This window comes from Paramacrobiotus metropolitanus, unplaced genomic scaffold (assembly GCF_019649055.1).
Source record: "Paramacrobiotus metropolitanus isolate TYO unplaced genomic scaffold, Prichtersi_v1.0 Parri_scaffold0000050, whole genome shotgun sequence".
Taxonomy (NCBI): Eukaryota; Metazoa; Tardigrada; class Eutardigrada; order Parachela; family Macrobiotidae; genus Paramacrobiotus; species Paramacrobiotus metropolitanus.
Window position 1 is genome coordinate 768,826 of NW_026570270.1, and position 17,674 is coordinate 786,499.

The window sequence follows — 17,674 nt, forward strand, 5'->3', positions numbered from 1 at the left end:
CTGAGCGGAAGTACGGCGAGAGACGCGAGATCGAGTGACACGCGATGAAGAACGGGCTTCATCGCTGTCCGGAGAATAACCAATACTTAATCCCGCTGTTGCACGATTGGGACGCGGAGTACGCAATGCAGTCTTCCGCGCAGTCGCTTTCTTTGCTGGGGGCGACATTTTCAGCGATAAAACAACAAATGACAGGGCCAGCAGAAAACTTGGGTAAAAATGGATGCAAAAAGTTTAAAGAACTGGAGTGCAGAGAAAAAGCACAACAGAAAATCTCTACTGGCACCGACACCGGAAGTGCCAAATCCACCAAACAAACGCTAACGGCGGTTGACAAGCGACAGACCGAATTTTGTGAATTTGTACGCACGTTAATTGTTTGCCTTAAATCACAGAGAATACCAATTGTTGCGCTGGGGACTTATAAGATACAACCTCAAAACTAGATTTTGACACAAAATAAAGATCTTTGAGAATGAAAAGAACACAAAGAGAGGAAACCGAAACCAAAACACGCGGCTGGGAAATATTCGGAACACAGACCGGAAACCATACAGTTTCCTAACACACTGGCTATTCAAGGCGGTAGACGCGCGACAGAATGCCGGTTCACTAAATATCAGCTGTTCCTCACTAGAAGTGAAAGTGAAGAACCCAACAATATCTATCTTTTTGGTGACGGGATTTTTCTGTTTCTCATTTACTAGCGCATTTTGTTTTCTCTTATTGCTTTTAATTCAATAATTTTTACTAATCATTATGTCAGGACAGCCTGTAGGACCAGCTGGAGAGCCGTTACCTTCGCCCGAAACGGATGCGATTGCCCACTATGAATATTGGAAGGGACGAACTCGCGAATCAGTTCAGTTTGCCATGGCAGAGCCTCTACAGCCAAACGAAACCATCCGAAGCCGTCGACAATTGGCGATGCATACGGCAGCCCACGCGTGCATTCTTGAGGCTGACATTACGGGATATTATGTGGACATGTCATCTATCAAGAAATTCATTGTGGAAATGCACGATGATTTCACGGAAGAACGAGTGGATTTCTTCCTCGGCGACGCTATTAATGCTGGAATCTTGCTCAAGAAGATGAGCCGCGATGGACGTTTCGTGCTCGAAGTGGCCGAGGAAGTAAACAATAACCGCGATCCAGAGACGAAGTTAATCGACACAACTAGCAAGTTTCGTCGGATGATTCGCGTAATTCTTTACCACGGCCGATATGCCATGTCACGCACCGAAATCCAACACTGGATCTGTACGTTCGATGTACATCTGCAGGACGTAGACTACTGGCTGGAGCGCGGGCTGCGCCAACTGGTTAAAAACAAACATGTCGTCGTCGTCTACGGAAATCTTTTCGTGGATAGTTGCATCGACCTGTGGCTACGAAGCATTCGCGGCTGCTGTCTCTGCACCACTCTAGCCCAAACTATCAGTAAGTACTAAGCAGTTTCGATTTCCCGTAATAAAGTCAGGAAAATGTAATGTAGGTGCTTGGTTATATTAATTTATAGACATTTGCGCTTTAAAGGAGGCTAACCATGCTACATACTGCAATTTATCGTACTTTCTGTAGCCTAATTAAAACGACGTATTTTGCAGATATCAAGATGGGCACGATGAAGGTTATCGTAAACGGCAAGGAGACCGAACAGCATGTCGCCGATTGCAGCTTTGGCCATGTGGGGCAAGACGCAGATTTAGTTGTGGATGGGGTTATGGAACGGCTAGAGGCAATCGAGCCCGGGAAGAACAACACCACCAACGTAAATCTGGTAATCCGGGCAAGCAAGGACGGGCGTATTGAGAGAGAGCCAATCATCACTCTCGCTCAACTGAAAGCTATGGGCAGCCGTCCGAAGTACGTTGCCCCATCGCAAAATGCGGATGCGGCTGAGAAAGGCCTGAAGACCAAGGAGAAGGCCGAAAAGCCTGACGCTGAAGTAAGCACTGCAGAACCGGATGCTATTAAAAAGCCAGACGCAATCGACAAGTTACTGGAACAGGTTGAACGCGAAAAGGATATCATGGATAACTGCAAGGCGCTGGTAAATACGCTGAAGGCTCGAGCGACCATGGATGCTAAACATATCGCGTATATCCGTGAGGCTTTGGAACAGCGTCTTGCCAACTTGAAAACTGCGAAGGAGAATTTGGATCTGGACTAAGTAGTGGTGCTGTAGCGCATAATGTTTTTCGCGCAGCTGTCTGTTAATTTTAAATCTGATTTTCGGCCGACTTTGTTTCTTCCGTTTAATCTAACTTCTGTTCTGGTTTTATAATTCTCATTCATACAGATTCTCATATAGTCGTTAATTTTGCTGGTCGAACAGATCTTAATTTGAGATTAATTTTGGATTTATGTAGCATTTTAATAACCGCAATAAAATCGGAGTAACAGTATGCGCATTTGTAACTACAGTGAATTCCAATATAGAGTGGCCAATTAACAAAGTAAAATCAAATATCGCACCCGTAAGCGTGAGTCAAACGCTAAAAACAATTTTAATATTCCATCCTGGGAATAGAGTCACAAAAATCACCAAAGAAAAGTAAAAAGAATGGTGAGAAACTGTTAACACTTGCAAAATTTGTATTCACGCAGGATTGAACCTTGCATCTAGGTGGACAACTAAATCCTGCTCTTGCCCATACGCTAGCATGGCTATTCCACATTTTACTTTTAATTTGGCAATCACCGGAGGCGCTGTACTACGAAATTCCGCAATATAGTAAAAATTCACCACTGAAACAGCTGATAAGTTTTAAGATTTCACCACCATCGTGATCGCAAAATTCACGCCGACAACGGGAATATTTCCACAAGAGTGCCAGTAAAAACATAAAAACGAAAAAGTAAGATTTCAGAAAATGCAATTTTAATTGTAGGGACTCGAACCCGCAACCTTGATTGCACCTGTTGTTGTGGTTCAACAGTTCAGTGCACTACGCCACTACAATCTGCGGAGTTAAACTTTAACTTCGCTCGTCGGGAGTGAACGTAAAATTAGCGATCTCGAAGCCAACATAACGCTGCATATAGATTTAAAAATATAAAACCGAAAAAGAGGGTTTTAAATTAAGCGGATTAACTTTTAGGATTTCGAACTCTAGACTTTGTAAGAAGCGGGTCGGTATGGATTGTCAGTCTAGCCACTACGCCACAAGGTGCTCTACGCTTTAGCCGAGTTAGGTTGAACACCGGAAGCGCCATGTCGTGTATATTTAACCTGACTGCAATAAGGCACCAAACGATTAACTCTTCATCCCACAAAGGTACAAAAATATAGAGCAGAAAAATGTAGTTTTTTTTTTAAACATGCAGCATGTAACCCTGAGATTAAGACCGGCCGTTAAGGAGGTAGTACATGAGGCGAATGGCCATCATTCATAGCCACTGAACTACGAAGTCATTCGAATACAGACAAACAGACGGCCAAGTGCAATGTTAACCATTGAGTGTGTATACAATTTTACGCCCAGCTCTTCGAGTTTAATTCTAATATTCTGGGAACTATTGTCAATACTTTTCCCAAGACGACAACAAGAATATAAAACGAAAAAAGTAAGTTTGTCAAAATTGCAAATTAGCTGTAAGGGACTCGAACCCGCAACCGTTTCATTTCCCCGTTGCTGTAGTTCAACGGTGCAAAGCACTATACTACGCTGTTCTACGACAGTCATTTTTAAATTCGCTCGTCGGGAATGAACGTAAAATTACAACGGTCAACAGCAATACATATTCGATGGTATTATAACAAAATAAAACCCAAAAAAAAGGAAGGTTTTAAGAAATGTGCATTACTTGTAGGGTTTTTGAACCCAGGGCCCTAGATTGACTGAGTCGTAGCGGAGACAAGACGGACAACCACTACACTACGAAGTCTCACGGCAAGATAACAAAATCCGCACGGTAAGGGCTGTACAACTGTGTGCCGCTCGTTGAAAACTAATAAGGAATTAACGGTATCACACCGAATGTGTAAGTACAAACAAATGCAAAAATTTAGACAGAAAAAGGGAGGTTTTATGAAAACGCTTTTAAACTTTTAGGGATTGGAACCCAGGACCAGCAACAGGTAAACGGATTCGCCTGGTATTGTCCACTTTACTGGACCATTCGACTACAGGGGTGATTGACAAAAATAATACTAATAACACAGCTTGCAGTATTCATTTTGACACCTCTCAACAGCGATTCAGCCAATATTCCCCATATTAAATCCCACGAATAAGAATATAACGATTCATGAAATAAAAACCAAAAATGAGGATATTTACCAAATCGCGTTTTTATGTGGACTGGAACCTCCGACCTCCAATGACGAAGCAACGGAAGCCTCTACTATACTAGCGGGGTCGCTCTACGCAAAACCTTTAAAAATGACAGCGTCAGAGGCGAACACCGACAACGATTCATAGTGAAAGTGCCTGTGGCCTACCCACCCAAGTGACCAGCTACATGAAAACCAGTACAACATCCTAACGAAAGTGTAGTCTCGAGCGGTTATGCGTTACATTGTCCAAAAATTACCGACAGACAGCACGGACGGTGACTACCTAGACTTTATTAAACTCGCAACTTGCATAGTAACGAAACAACAAAAGTGTCTTGTGGAACGAAAACGCAAGAACCCTAATGTACCAGCTAAACAGTGTACAACACATATGGCGAAACACAATCTGAATAAAGGAGAAAACTAACCGTAAAACAATAAAAATACAAGATAAAACGCTGCGCTAGATCTATAGTATGAGATCTCTAAAAGAGGGACATAAGTGCACAAGTAAAAGCGTGAAAGCAGGGAGATCATACGCGTGAACAATGCTTCGATGTTTCAAGCATTTCGTACAAAATGCCAAACATTCAACGATAGTGGGCAAAATCCACCTCCAGAAGTCCACCAGATGATACCACTTTAAGGAATCTTGGGAGGGAGCTTAGACACGGCCTCCTTGACAGCAATTCTCCCACGCTCGAAACGCTGCTGGGCTTCAGTGCGTTCAGCCATCTTCTGCGCCACAATCTCCGTCCAAGCCGTGACACGATTTTCCAGCGCCTGCTTGGCCGCTTTCTTCCTCTCGCTTGCCGGAGGGGTCATGATGATGCGAACGATTGGGAGCAAATCACGAATTCCGCAAATAAAGCTTAAGGCAGCAGAGTTAGCAAAATTAGATCACAGTAATAGTAAATAATTAAATTTAAATAAAAACTCATACTGGGATACATTCAGAATAGGAGTTTGACAGCCGCCCACGCTGGCGACCGCATACTTCGTAACCAGCGAAGTCCACTAACACACGGCCTACGGCAGAGCATGTATATTGCAACAACACTTCTTAGCACCGTCAACAATTTCGCTAGAGTGTGTATATTAAACGAATATACGCTCGACAATTTACCGCTTTCAACACGCAAAATCGTAACTTCCACAGGCTTTTAATTCCTTTTACAAAATACTTAAAGCCTATAAAATTACGGATCATTTCATCAGTACAAAATTCATGGAAAACAGAGCCATAACGATGGGCTCGATCACAACTGGAGGAATAGCAAGACAACGCTCATTTAAACATTCAAAACGCGACAGCTGTAAAATTATACTGGATTAAGCGTGCCCCACTGATACATCATAAAGAAAGAACGCAGAAAAGGCAGAGAACAGCACGAGATTTAAACAAAAGAGCCATCAAATCATCTGGCGTGCTTTAAAAATACAAACGGCCGATCGGCAAAAATCCTCACTTCCAGTAGTTGTGGGGAATGCCACGCAGAGAGTGACGCTGCACAACGATGTGCTTACGCTTCTTCTTGGGCGTCCGGTCCGGACCGAGGTCTTCATCCACCCACAGCATATCCGCAGGCAAGGTTTCGACTGGATCCGGAAAATCCAGCTTGTGCTCTGCCCACCAGTCATCCAAATCTGAATCTGGCTCTTTCCAATCTTCAAGATTGCCAGATCCCCACAACTTTGGAATAGGCTCATCGTCCAAAGTATACAGCATCCGACCACACGAGCCTGGGCCATTGTTCTCACACTCCACACAACAAAGCTCTTCTTCCATCACACGCTTGTTGTGTTCCAGCATGCGCTGATGACGCTCACGTGGAGTTTCCGGCGGGTTGAATAAGGATGGCAGCCCATATTCCTTCCGCAGGCGTTCAGATGCTTCACGTCGAACTGGAGTGTCGGGATACAGAATAAACCCGATCTTCAAGTAATACATCTGCGACTCCGACTTGCAAATGTTCTCAATCTCCAGAGCCACCTGAGCCTCGAAATCCAACGGCTCGGGTTCTACAAAAGTTAAGGCCATAATTTCCGAATTAGAGAGCCTGCATAATTCTCTGATAGGAATGTACGGAGCATCAAGCGAACGCCAAAAGTGCACAAACTCAAAAATGTGTTCCTGGTTCGCCAGAACGTAAGCAACAGAGTCAGACAATCTCACAAACTTACGGCGCTTCTGCTCGTCCTGCTCCGCACAGATCATACGCAGGCGCTCTGATTTGTAAAATTCCATCTGCATTGTATGAAAGAGCAGAGATTTAAACCAGAACAAATGACGGCCAAAGTCTGAAGAATTTAAAAGCTGCAGCTAAAAATGTAAAAAGCAAGACTAAACAGGAAAACCGCTGACACACTGCAGCTAGGCAGACCGGAAACAGCTGTGCACTATGTGACTGCCACTGCCCTAACATTTAACGACACACGGGCGGTTGCCATGGTATCAATTGTTTACATGTTCAAACGTGAAGGCTTTGCATTTTTAAACTGTCATTTGTGTGTTAAAATCGTTTTCTGTCGGATTATCTGCCAAATTCTGATTTTAAACAACCGGAGAAGTCTGATTTAAACCGCTTTATTTCTGAACAGCCAAATCTGCGTTCCAGAGAATGAGTGGTAAGCTAGTTCGTAGAATAGCTGCACATTGCACAGGCTGTAAAAATAACGTTAAAGAGCTAAATGTAAACGGAAAACAGGTTCTGTACAATATTCTATGAACTTGGAGTAAAATGCCGAACACCAAAGGTAATGCTCCTCCGTAAAACGAAAAATACAGAAGCTAAAATAAGAGAGCACTAAAACAGGGCTGTGATTGCAGGGAAAATCCTCATTACACCGCAGCGCCCATATTGTCATCATCGTCATCACGGCGTGGGCGATGACGTTTGGCAATCGAAGCATCCAATTTGCCCGGGCCGCGTTTCTCCTGTCCTTCCGTCAGCGACCATCGAAGTGTCAGTCCTTGCCGCTGCTGGCCCGATGGGCGGTGCTGCACAGCATCCAAGCGCTGATAATAACGTTGCTCCGCTTCCAATCGTAAGTCTTCATCAATCATCGAAACATCGTCCGTAATGTGTTGATTATAGACGTCCACGAGTGTGACGACAGCTCCACGGTCACCACTCTCCCCCGGATGATAATTCAAAGCGGTGAGGAACTCTACTGGATTACGCACAACATTAATGCCGTGGTTCCGACGGAGTTCGTAGACAATCTGCCCGATAAGCCATCCTTGCCGGAAGTCCACACGCAGGTAACGAAGTAAAGTATAGTGTGCGTCCTTTGACAGATCCAGAGTGTGGACAAAGCGGTTATATTTGTCCACCGTCATCTGCGAACCATTGTGAAAAATCTTGCCCCGGAAGCGCAGGCGAGTATCCGGGTGCAATTCCACGTAATCAGCATCAGGAGTGTAATGAGAACGTTGCAAACCAGAGGGAGGAATGTAGCTCAGCGCTCCACGAGCATAATCATGCGGAGACGGGCGAAGGCCACAATCCACCATGCGATGGGACCACTCAAATGTCGGTTCTGGCCATCCGACGTGAGGATCAGGATTCTCTGGCGGCGGGATGTCCGCTTCAACTAGCACCGAATCCTCCGAGGAACTCGTGGTATCCTCATGCTGATGAGAAGGATGTGGCGGTACTTTCGGACGATGCATTGCAGCAATATACAGTAATTTTAGCCACAAATTCAGTGTATAAAAAGAGGAAATTCAGACGAGGCTGAAAGCAAATTGACGACTAACGCTGATCTTGCAGGCATGAATATCATTTGCGGCCAGCTATCAGCAGCTTTCCTACGCAGCTGATATGCAAAAAGAGCAACGAACGCTACTACGTCATCGCGGACTGTCCAATGGCGAATACACACCGTCAATCTGTACGTACAAACAGTTTTGGGAATTTTCCAGGCAATTTAATGCAGTAGAGAGTAAAAATTTCAATTCTTAAAATTCAAAAATAAAATGAAATAAAATAAATGTACAAATTTACACGGCCGTCTGGTGATTTAATCGTTACTGCATAAGGTACAGATTTTTATGAAATTATCACAATCACGCCTCATTTCCGGCCAGAAGAGACGAAGACTTCTATACAAGTAATCATACGGCGTAATATTACTGTTATACTTATGCAACAACCGCCGATGTACAGACTCAACTAAGATTTTACGCCACTGATAAGGAATGAGAATTTTAGGTACCCTTTTTGCAATGTCCTGTTTTTCTCCATAATGGCAAATAATGCCGTTTACTTTTAGAACTAAAGGAAGATGCCAGGCCGCGTATGCAGATTCCTCAAGAGTGCAATCTCCATCAACAACGGCGTCCCACAACATCATGTCACTACACTCCATTTGTCGATACTTCCAGAATTCCTGCTTATCAATGGCGTCATCGGATATTACGCCTTGTGGCCAGAACTGCTCAATCGGACGTGCCCAAGCCGCGGCTGGTAGGATTCTATCTTCTACAACGGCCAGGGAAGGCTTCGATGATTGTGCTGGTACAATTTCCATCGCGTTACAGGTAATGGGCGGGGAATCACCAGCCGACGGCGCAACGGGTTCAGATTGGCCCCCTCCCAGCTGGGATACATTCAGAATAGCCGGATCTCTGTTATTTGTAGCATACGCTTTTTAGCATCACCCGACGGGTCTCTTTTACGCTTTTTGTCGTTGTTCTGATTAATAAATCTCTCCACAGGTTTCACCACACGCCCGGAGCGGGTTTTGAGCAATGGAACTGCCTCCATCTGGTTATCCAGGTATTCAGCATACTCAGCATCAAGGCGCGACGATGCTGAGTCAACGGATGGAATCACCGGCGGCGGCGCGGGCGCCTCAGCTAATTCATCGGGGCATTCCTTTTCCACACAGTCGAGTAATTTCGGTAAGTGCTCGTCTTGTAGAATAGTATCGACGTCGCGGAAATTATACGGCTTTAAACGGCTGACATGTACAGTGTCAGTTTTGACATTTCCGCGCCGGTTACTTTTTACTACATAATGCACCGGTCCTGACTGACGCACGATTTCCCATCCAGCAGTCCAACGGGGCATAAGGGATGGATTCTTCCCCACTTTCCGATGAAGTACGTACACCAGAACCTGATCTCCCGGTTTATACGATACATGTGAAATATTTGCATCGTAACGAATTTTGTCCTTAAGTTTATGGCGAAACTCTTCTGCATTCACCAAGTCCAAGGCCTCACCAAGGCCACGCTGCATCTGCTGTACATATATGTGAGCGGGAATTACGAAATCCTCTTCAAATGGCAAGAAGTTATTTATCGGTAAGCGCATCTCGGTGCCGTGCATCATGAAGAATGGTGAACGGCACGTTCGCTCCACAACCTTACTGTTAAATGCCGCACAAAGTGCTGGGAGGAATATATCCCAGTCACTTTGCTGTTCATTAACATACTTCGCCAACGCCTTTTTGATTTCCCCTACACGTTTTTCAACAAGACCGTTACCCTGCTGGTGGCCTGACGCCGTCGGTGCGTGAGCAACACCAGCGAGAGCGAGAAGCTCCCGAAACATTTCAGACATGAAATTGCTGCCGCGGTCCGAGGTAATGTGTACAGGCATACCAAAGACTGTGAGAATACGACGATAAAAGAATAACGCCAATGTGGCAGCATCATTTCTCTCAACTGCCTCTGCGACTATATATTTGCTCCCGTAATCGACAGCGATTATTATGTTTTTATTTCCAGATTCCGTCGTTGGAAGGGCCGGAGCAACGTCGATTGCCCAAACTAACCGGGGAGGAACCGTCGGATTTGACTGGAGAGCACCGGCCGGTGCCGTAGCAAGAGGGTTTTGTGCAAGGCACGCCGGGCAAGAGGCACAATAACTTTTAACGGACTCGAACATACGGGGCCAATAAAAATATTTATACATCCTCTTATAGGTGGCCAGGACGCCCAAGTGTGCTGCTAACGGGGAATCATGGTTATCCTGAAGGAACTGAAGCCGCCAGTGAACAGGTACATACATGCAGTAATAGATCTTCCGGTTTAATTCAAACTTGTAGTATACAACGCCCTGTTTCACTACAAATTTGTTTAGGTGTAATTTCTCGTGCTCTGACATTTTTTCCTTTTTATTCTCTAGGAGCAGTCGCCATCGGACAATCCGGGCATCGCGAGACTGCTCCTCAGCCCAGTGTGAGGCTTTATCATCCGTAATCAACTTTTGGACTTTATCAGTGTCGAAGGCCTGCATATCCTCCTGGGAGACTGCCTTCACTTCAGCCGACATCATTTCGAACCGGATGTCCACATAATCTCTCTCCAAAACCGCAAAGCAGCATTCAATCATCGCTGCATCACCGGCGAAAGGGTGAGTTTGTCGGTAGTCAAATTCGATATCCGAGTCGTCGGAGTCGGGTTCCGGTTGCTCTCCTGGATTTCTACTCAGGGCATCAGCAATAACGTTCTCTTTGCCAGGTATGTGAACAGGTTTAGTGTTAAACTGCTGGATATACAACGCCCAGCGGCCGAGGCGGCCAGCGGCATCGCGCATATTATTTAGGAAGACCAAGGCTTGGTGATCAGTTTGAACTTCAAACTGATAATCAGACAAATAGTGTTTCCATTTTTTAAGAGCACAAATAACTGCATAGGCCTCAAGCTCAGTAGGGAAATACAGTCTTTTTTGCGTCTCTGTCAACTTGCGACTCAAATATGCGATAGGTCTCCAGTTCGTCGGCACATCAGTTGGTTTATCCTTGGGACATTGCATAAGGACTGCACCCACCGCAATAGTACTGGCATCGACGATAACACGCGACAAAGCCTCCGGGTCATAACGGGCCAAGACCGGCGCCGTCACCAAGGCCTCCTTCAATTGTGCGACAGCCCCACACTGATCCGTTCCCCATTCAAAGGTAACTTTTTTAGGAATTAATTTTTGAAGCGGCTCAGCGATTTCTTGAAAATTCTTAATAAATTGGCGATAATATCCAACCATGCCCAAAAATCTGAGAATATCTTTCTTATCTTTTATAGGACCGAACTCCTTAACCGCCTGGATTTTCTCTGGATCCGTACTTATACCAAACTGATCAACCGTATGACCCAAAAAGGTAATCGAATTAACAAATAATTCTGTTTTTTCAGGATTAATGGTCCAGCCGCATTCCTGGAGCCGCAGGAAAAGCTCCTGTAAGTCTCGCATATGATCAGCCAGGTTTTTACTGAAGACAATAATGTCATCAATAAAAACCAACACGTTCCTCCACTTCATGTTCGCAAGAGTCAAATCCATGGCGCGTTGGAAAGCAGAAGGCGCATCCTTCATCCCAAAAGGTAAGACTTTGTATTGAAACGTGAACTCTTCACCAACCATTGTTGTTTTACATCGGTCTTCTGGTTTAATTTTAATTTGCCAAATTCCACTTTTTAAATCGATCTTGCTAAAAACCGTTGCTTTGTCAAGAGCATTCAATATATCGTCCACTCTGGGAAGCGGGTAACTACTGCCCATTAATCTTTCGTTAAACTTACGGAAATCCACGGTTAACGCCTGGATTTATCCTTCTTCTTTACGATGCAAATAGGACTTCCCCACGCCGAATTTGTTGGCTCAATGATACCGTCTTTAATCATTTCCTGTGTTTTAGCTTGGAGCCATTTACGATCTTCAAACGATGTACGATACGGGGGAGTTCTGACCGGCAAGCTGGTGCCTGTATCCACGGAGTGCTCATAAATGGTACAGCATCCCACAGGACGCGTTTTAGTCGGTAAGACTGATTTTGCCTGATAAAATATAGCCTTCAATTCATCTTGCTGGGACAAATGTCTCCCACTTTAATCTTTGCGAAAGTTTCCTCTGTTTCAGGATCAACAGCACTGACGGCAGGTGGCGGCAACTGCATGGCCACACATTCATGGATTTTCTCCGGCACTGGAATGCCCTTGTCATCACAGGGAACACCATTGATCTCTTCTTGACAATTCTCTTGGAACTCCGGCGAGTCCATCTGATAGACCGCATCGACGAGCGCGACTTCGCCAAGGTTAGTTTCTTCGTTTAAAACCAACGGTTTGTCAGAGACATTAACGACGCAGACTCGACAATTACCATACTCATTTAATGTTAAAACGCCGTCCAGTAGTACCGCATTCTTGTTTGATTCAGGAATTTTTCCTTCGTAGAGAAAGGGCTGAGTATATAAATACTCATCCTGGAACTCCATGAATTGCTCATCAGACATAGACGTCATAGCGCGGATAATTCCCTGCGAGTGGGGTTGAAATATGACCGGCGAAGCTGGAAACAGCTCCATTTTGAAGCAATCAATCGGACCGGGTTCTGGCTCGAAGCGGTAAATATCATGTTCTACCGAATTAACTTCAACCTGTGCTTGTGCCTGTTTCAGATGGGCGTCCCTGTACGCCAACTCGATGACATCCTTCGAATAGACGCAAGCTGGAATATCTGTGGACTCACGGACGTCCTGAGACCGTTTCGGTAAATTTTTAGCCGTCGGTTGTTGTAGCACCGGTGCCGGCTGAACTGTCTCAGCCGACATCTGACTTGCAGCCTCGCGCTCTGCATACTCCCGCCGAATTCTGCGGCTGTAACTGAACTTTTTACGCCTGGGCGAGCTTCTTCCTGAACCTTCCGGTGACGGTTCATAATTTCCCACGGTGGGTTGGACTAGACTGACAGCTGCAGATTCACTCAATGCTTTTTGTTTCTGAATCTCATTCCAGATTTCCCACTGTTCATTCATATTAACATTTGTCGAGACATCGTAGGTCGCTCTGACATCCTCTGAAACGAACTCAGACGGCTTCGGCGGCGGTGAGTTACTAATCATTTGAGAATTTATTTCCCTTTGCTTCTCCGCTTGTTTATCTTCGTAGGAGACCGGACACGGGCCGATATTAATGGGTTTCATGCCATCTGCAGGGACAAAGCTACCATTTTCAAATTCACCTGCTGGTGCCGGGTTATCCACAGAAAAGGTAACTTTACGTTTTCCTGCAGCTTTCTGTGCGTGTAATTGCTCTGTGCGTTTCAAGGTTTCAAAATGCCGGCGATCATTAATCGAGTTTCGACAGACCTCGCAGTTCTTTTCATAGCGCTCGATTTCAATTATACAATCAGGCCATTAAAATAATTTCACCAAGTACGGATATAGCTTTTCATGCCGACCGTACGCTTGCTTATGAATAAGAATTTCGTGGAAGCAGGCGATTAATTTCTGTCGCCATTGGTGCGGCACATAAATCCGTGGACAGGCGCCACTATGATCGGGTACTCTGCACAATATACCTTCGCAGATAACAAACCGATTAGTTTCGTACTTCGTAAAATTAGTATTAGCATGCGACGGCTTTTATACATCTTGTACCACATCCGGCTATCAACACACTGCTGTTGCGTTTCGCGCCAAAACTGTGGATCTCTGAAACGTTGTTCCGATGGAAACAACTGTTTATCCTGTGGCCTGTCCATCGGCGTCATCCATTTCTTCAACTCTGGATTGCGTGCCATGTAAGACGGATAATCATGGACTTCATCGACGTCTCTGCGGTCACGCTCAACAGGTATAACATTTAGCAGCTTATTGTCCATGCTCAGACATTCCCGGCTGTGCCGTTCCCGGCTGTGCCGTTCCCGGCTGTGCCGTTCCCGGCTGTGCCGTTCCCGGCTGTGCCGTTCCCGGCTGTGCCGTTCCCGGCTGTGCCGTTCCCGTTGTTCCTGGCTGCCGTTCCCGGCTGTGTTGTTCCTTGTGTTGTTCCCGGCTGTTGTTCCTTATTGTGTTGTTCCTATTGTGTTGTTCCCGGCTGTTGTTCCTTTTGTTGCCGTTGTAAGCTTGTGCCGTTCCGGCTGTTCTTTTTGTGTTGTTCCGTTTTGTTGTTCCCGGCTGTGTTGTTCTTTATTGTGTTGTTCCCGGCTGTTGTTCCTATTGTGCCGTTTTATTGTGTTGTTCCCGTTATTGTGTTGTTCCATTGTGTTGTTCCCGGTTGTGTTAATTCTGCAGTTGTTCTATTGTGTTGTTCCTTATTGTGTTGTTCCCGGCTGTTGTTCTTGGCCGTTGTTCCCGTGTTGTGTGTTCCCTGGGTTGTTCGTTTGTGTTGTTCCGTTCTTGTTCCGTGTGTTGTCTCTGGTCCCATTCATTGTGCCGTTCCCGGCTGTGCCGTTCCCGGCTGCGTTGTTCCTTTTGTGCCGTTCCCGGCTGTGCCGTTCCCGGCTGTGCCGTTCCCGGCTGTGCCGTTCCCGGCTGTGCCGTTCCCGGCTGTGCCGTTCCCGGCTGTGCCGTTCCCGGCTGTGCCGTTCCCGGCTGTGCCGTTCCCGGCTGTGCCGTTCCCGGCACTGCCGGGAACGGCACTTCCTTAGCCGGTTTGGACAACGATGCGAAGATGCGGCTCATGAAGTCCGGGTCTGGCTTGTTAAAGTCGGACGACTGCTTACAGATCCTTCTGATCTGGGCAATCCACCCTTTCACGGCTGTCTTGTCGCCGTCGAAGGTTAGCTGGGTGGTCCGGGCGTTGTTCTTTGCATTAGCCTTTGCATACGAGTCGGCCAGCATCTGCATGTGTACCAGGTCATGCACTGGCGGACTGGCATTTGGCAACGGTGCAGGCGTTATCTGCTGTACCACTACTCGTGGCGGTAGCTGCAGTGCCTATGGCGCTGGGCCCGGCTGATGCCCCTGTTGAGGGTTCAACAACGGTTGAGGCGGGTATTGGATTGCTCCGTTGGACGCCATCAACCCGTATGTTTCATTAGGCAGCTGAACTAGCACGGGCGCATTCTGGCCCTGGTTTTGCTGAGCTGCCGGTCTGGGTGGCGTCGCCGCCGTTGGCGGTGCGCCGGGTGGATTGGGCACATTCTGGCCCGGCTGTAGTTGGGCTTGGCCCGTTGGGGCCGATGGCCCGAACATTGGGCTCGGCGGGTTGGCCCGGTTTGGTTTCGTGCTGCTTGTTGGAGCTTGACCTGATACCAGATGTGGGCTCAGGCGAAAGTTCATATTCGGGAACAGTCATGGGTACAAATGGACATGGCCCTAAGTATCCTCGGCTCGGCGCCTGGTTGTCAAACGTCGGCTGGCTGGGCTAAAGAATAATCCGGTTGACACGGACGGTTGAGTCTGAGTGGCGGGCGTCACTATGGTCTATTGACCCATAGTTGCCGATGCGGTGACCCTGATTGGTGGTGACAGCAGCGTTACTGTCGCAGCTGATGATCCCTGGTTCATTGAACTCAAGGGCGTCGGTATGGTCGGCGGTTGTCCCGTTGATGGCTCCGTTTGGAACCATTGACGTGGTAACGTTGATGATACACTGGCTGCTGGTAGAACCGTTGGTCCTGCCGCAGGGCCTCGTTGGCTTTTTCTTGTCGACTTTGTGTATCCGAGTCCGGAAAGGTCGGTGGTTCTGCGGACATCTCGAAATGTAAATTCTAGAGATGTACTGTACTGCTACCCTGCACTTGTCCAGACTTTTGTACGGTTTGAACCTACTGCACTGTAGTCGAGTGAGAGCTAAAGCCGCTCACGTTCAGTCAGCTGCCTGCTCTCTGTACGCAGTTGCAGGCCGTGTATGTGAATCGTGAATGGGCTCATACAACGTACGTGCGCCTGCACTGCAAAATAAATGGACAAGTGCAGGGTAGCAGTACAGTAATTTTTTCGCATCTAAGCAGGCGTTCTCCGTGCTTAGCCTTTCCAGGTCCTCGTTAAGTTCAGTAATACGTCGGGTGGCCGCCTGGTAGTCTTTGACCAGACCGGCATTGCTGGGCTCCAATTTGATGATCCGGTTGTGTTGGCCCTGAATCACCTGTTTGGCTTGGCTGAAGGCCGACTCAAAGGACAAAATTCTGTTGCCCAACGGCGCTGTTTTGCACAAGTTGGGCTCAAATCGTTGATTCGGTCTTGAGCTGGCTCGGGAGGGCAGCGATCTGCTGCTGTAGTTGCACGATCTGTGCTGCTTTCTGTTGAACCGTTTGGTCCAATAGTCCTCCTTGTTGGGTCACCTGGACGAGAGTTTAATGATTCTCATACAGCAGGTGAAATCCGTTGCGCAAGCGGTAAATCTCGTCCTGCAGCTTGGACATGTCATCGACAAGACGATCGTTTTCTGTCTGAAGTTGGTCCGCCTCAGAGTCAGTTTCGTCGATGATGATTCGACTTCCCGCCAGCCGAGCAAACAGTTTGTTTGTCTGTTGAGGGTTTATAACGGGCCCGCATTTTATGGCATTTTTTTAGCATTTTCTAATTATTTTGTAAGTGAGTTGCCGCGACTTCAAAACAATCGTTGCATTTTATTGCCATTTCTTGCATCTGACCTTGGAGTTTATTTGTAGTGTAGTGGCTACGCGCCATATTAGCGCGTAGCAACCCGCATGACTGTGTTGACCTGTAGAGGACGCATTTTATGTGGTACTACGAGTATTTCCATTATTATCATTATTACTCAGTATCTATCCGGCCAGAGTGGCACAATAAACATCTGTGCCAAGACGTGACAATTGGCGTGAAGTGTAGTATTCTCTGAACTCTGAAGCGGGAAAGGAGAAGAGGAAAGCGAGCGCTATATAATAAGAGATCGAAAATGACGACCACAACCGATCAATTGACCAAGTTCAATCCGGAAACCATGGACTGGAAGGCGTGGAAGTTTTTGTATGATAATTATACTGTGCTGACCGACCTTCATACGGACAAGCACCGTGCCTTGCTAATAAACAGTCTGGACACGAAGGCCCTGCAGCTTTTAGTTTCGATGTGCAAACCCAAGATGCCGTCCGACTTCACACTGGGTGAACTGGTCACGAAGCTGGAAACGGCCTACGCCCCGTACACAAACCAAATAACCGAGTGGGCGCTGTTCTTCAGTCTTCGGCAGGACGAAAAAGAAAAGCCTGGTGGACTTCGCGACACGTTTACGTGACAAAACGATCCTATGCGACTTTCCGGCAACAGTGCTGGAGAAGATTTAAGTGCTGTGCTCGTGGCAGGCGTCAAAAGCGACGCAACAAGACGCTACCTAATGCTGCAAGAGCTGAAGACGTTCGCCCTCAAATTGCTATCAAATATGAAACAAGCGTGAAAGAGTGAGAAAAACTAATGTGGAAGAGAATGTGGTGAACAACATTAAGAAGCGAGAAATAAGAGTGAAGAAAGAGGAGAAGAGCAGTAGAGAAAAGAGACAGGAAGAGAATGATGACGAAAGTGGAAGTGAAGAAGAGATGCCGTCCCGGCGGAAATGTAAAAGATGTGGATCCTGGCGGCATACGCCAGAAGAATGCTGGTATAAAAACACCAGATGCAATGGTTGCGGCATGAAAGGCCATATAGAGAGGGCATGCCAGCAGAAGGACAACAAGAAGAAGGAAAAGGTC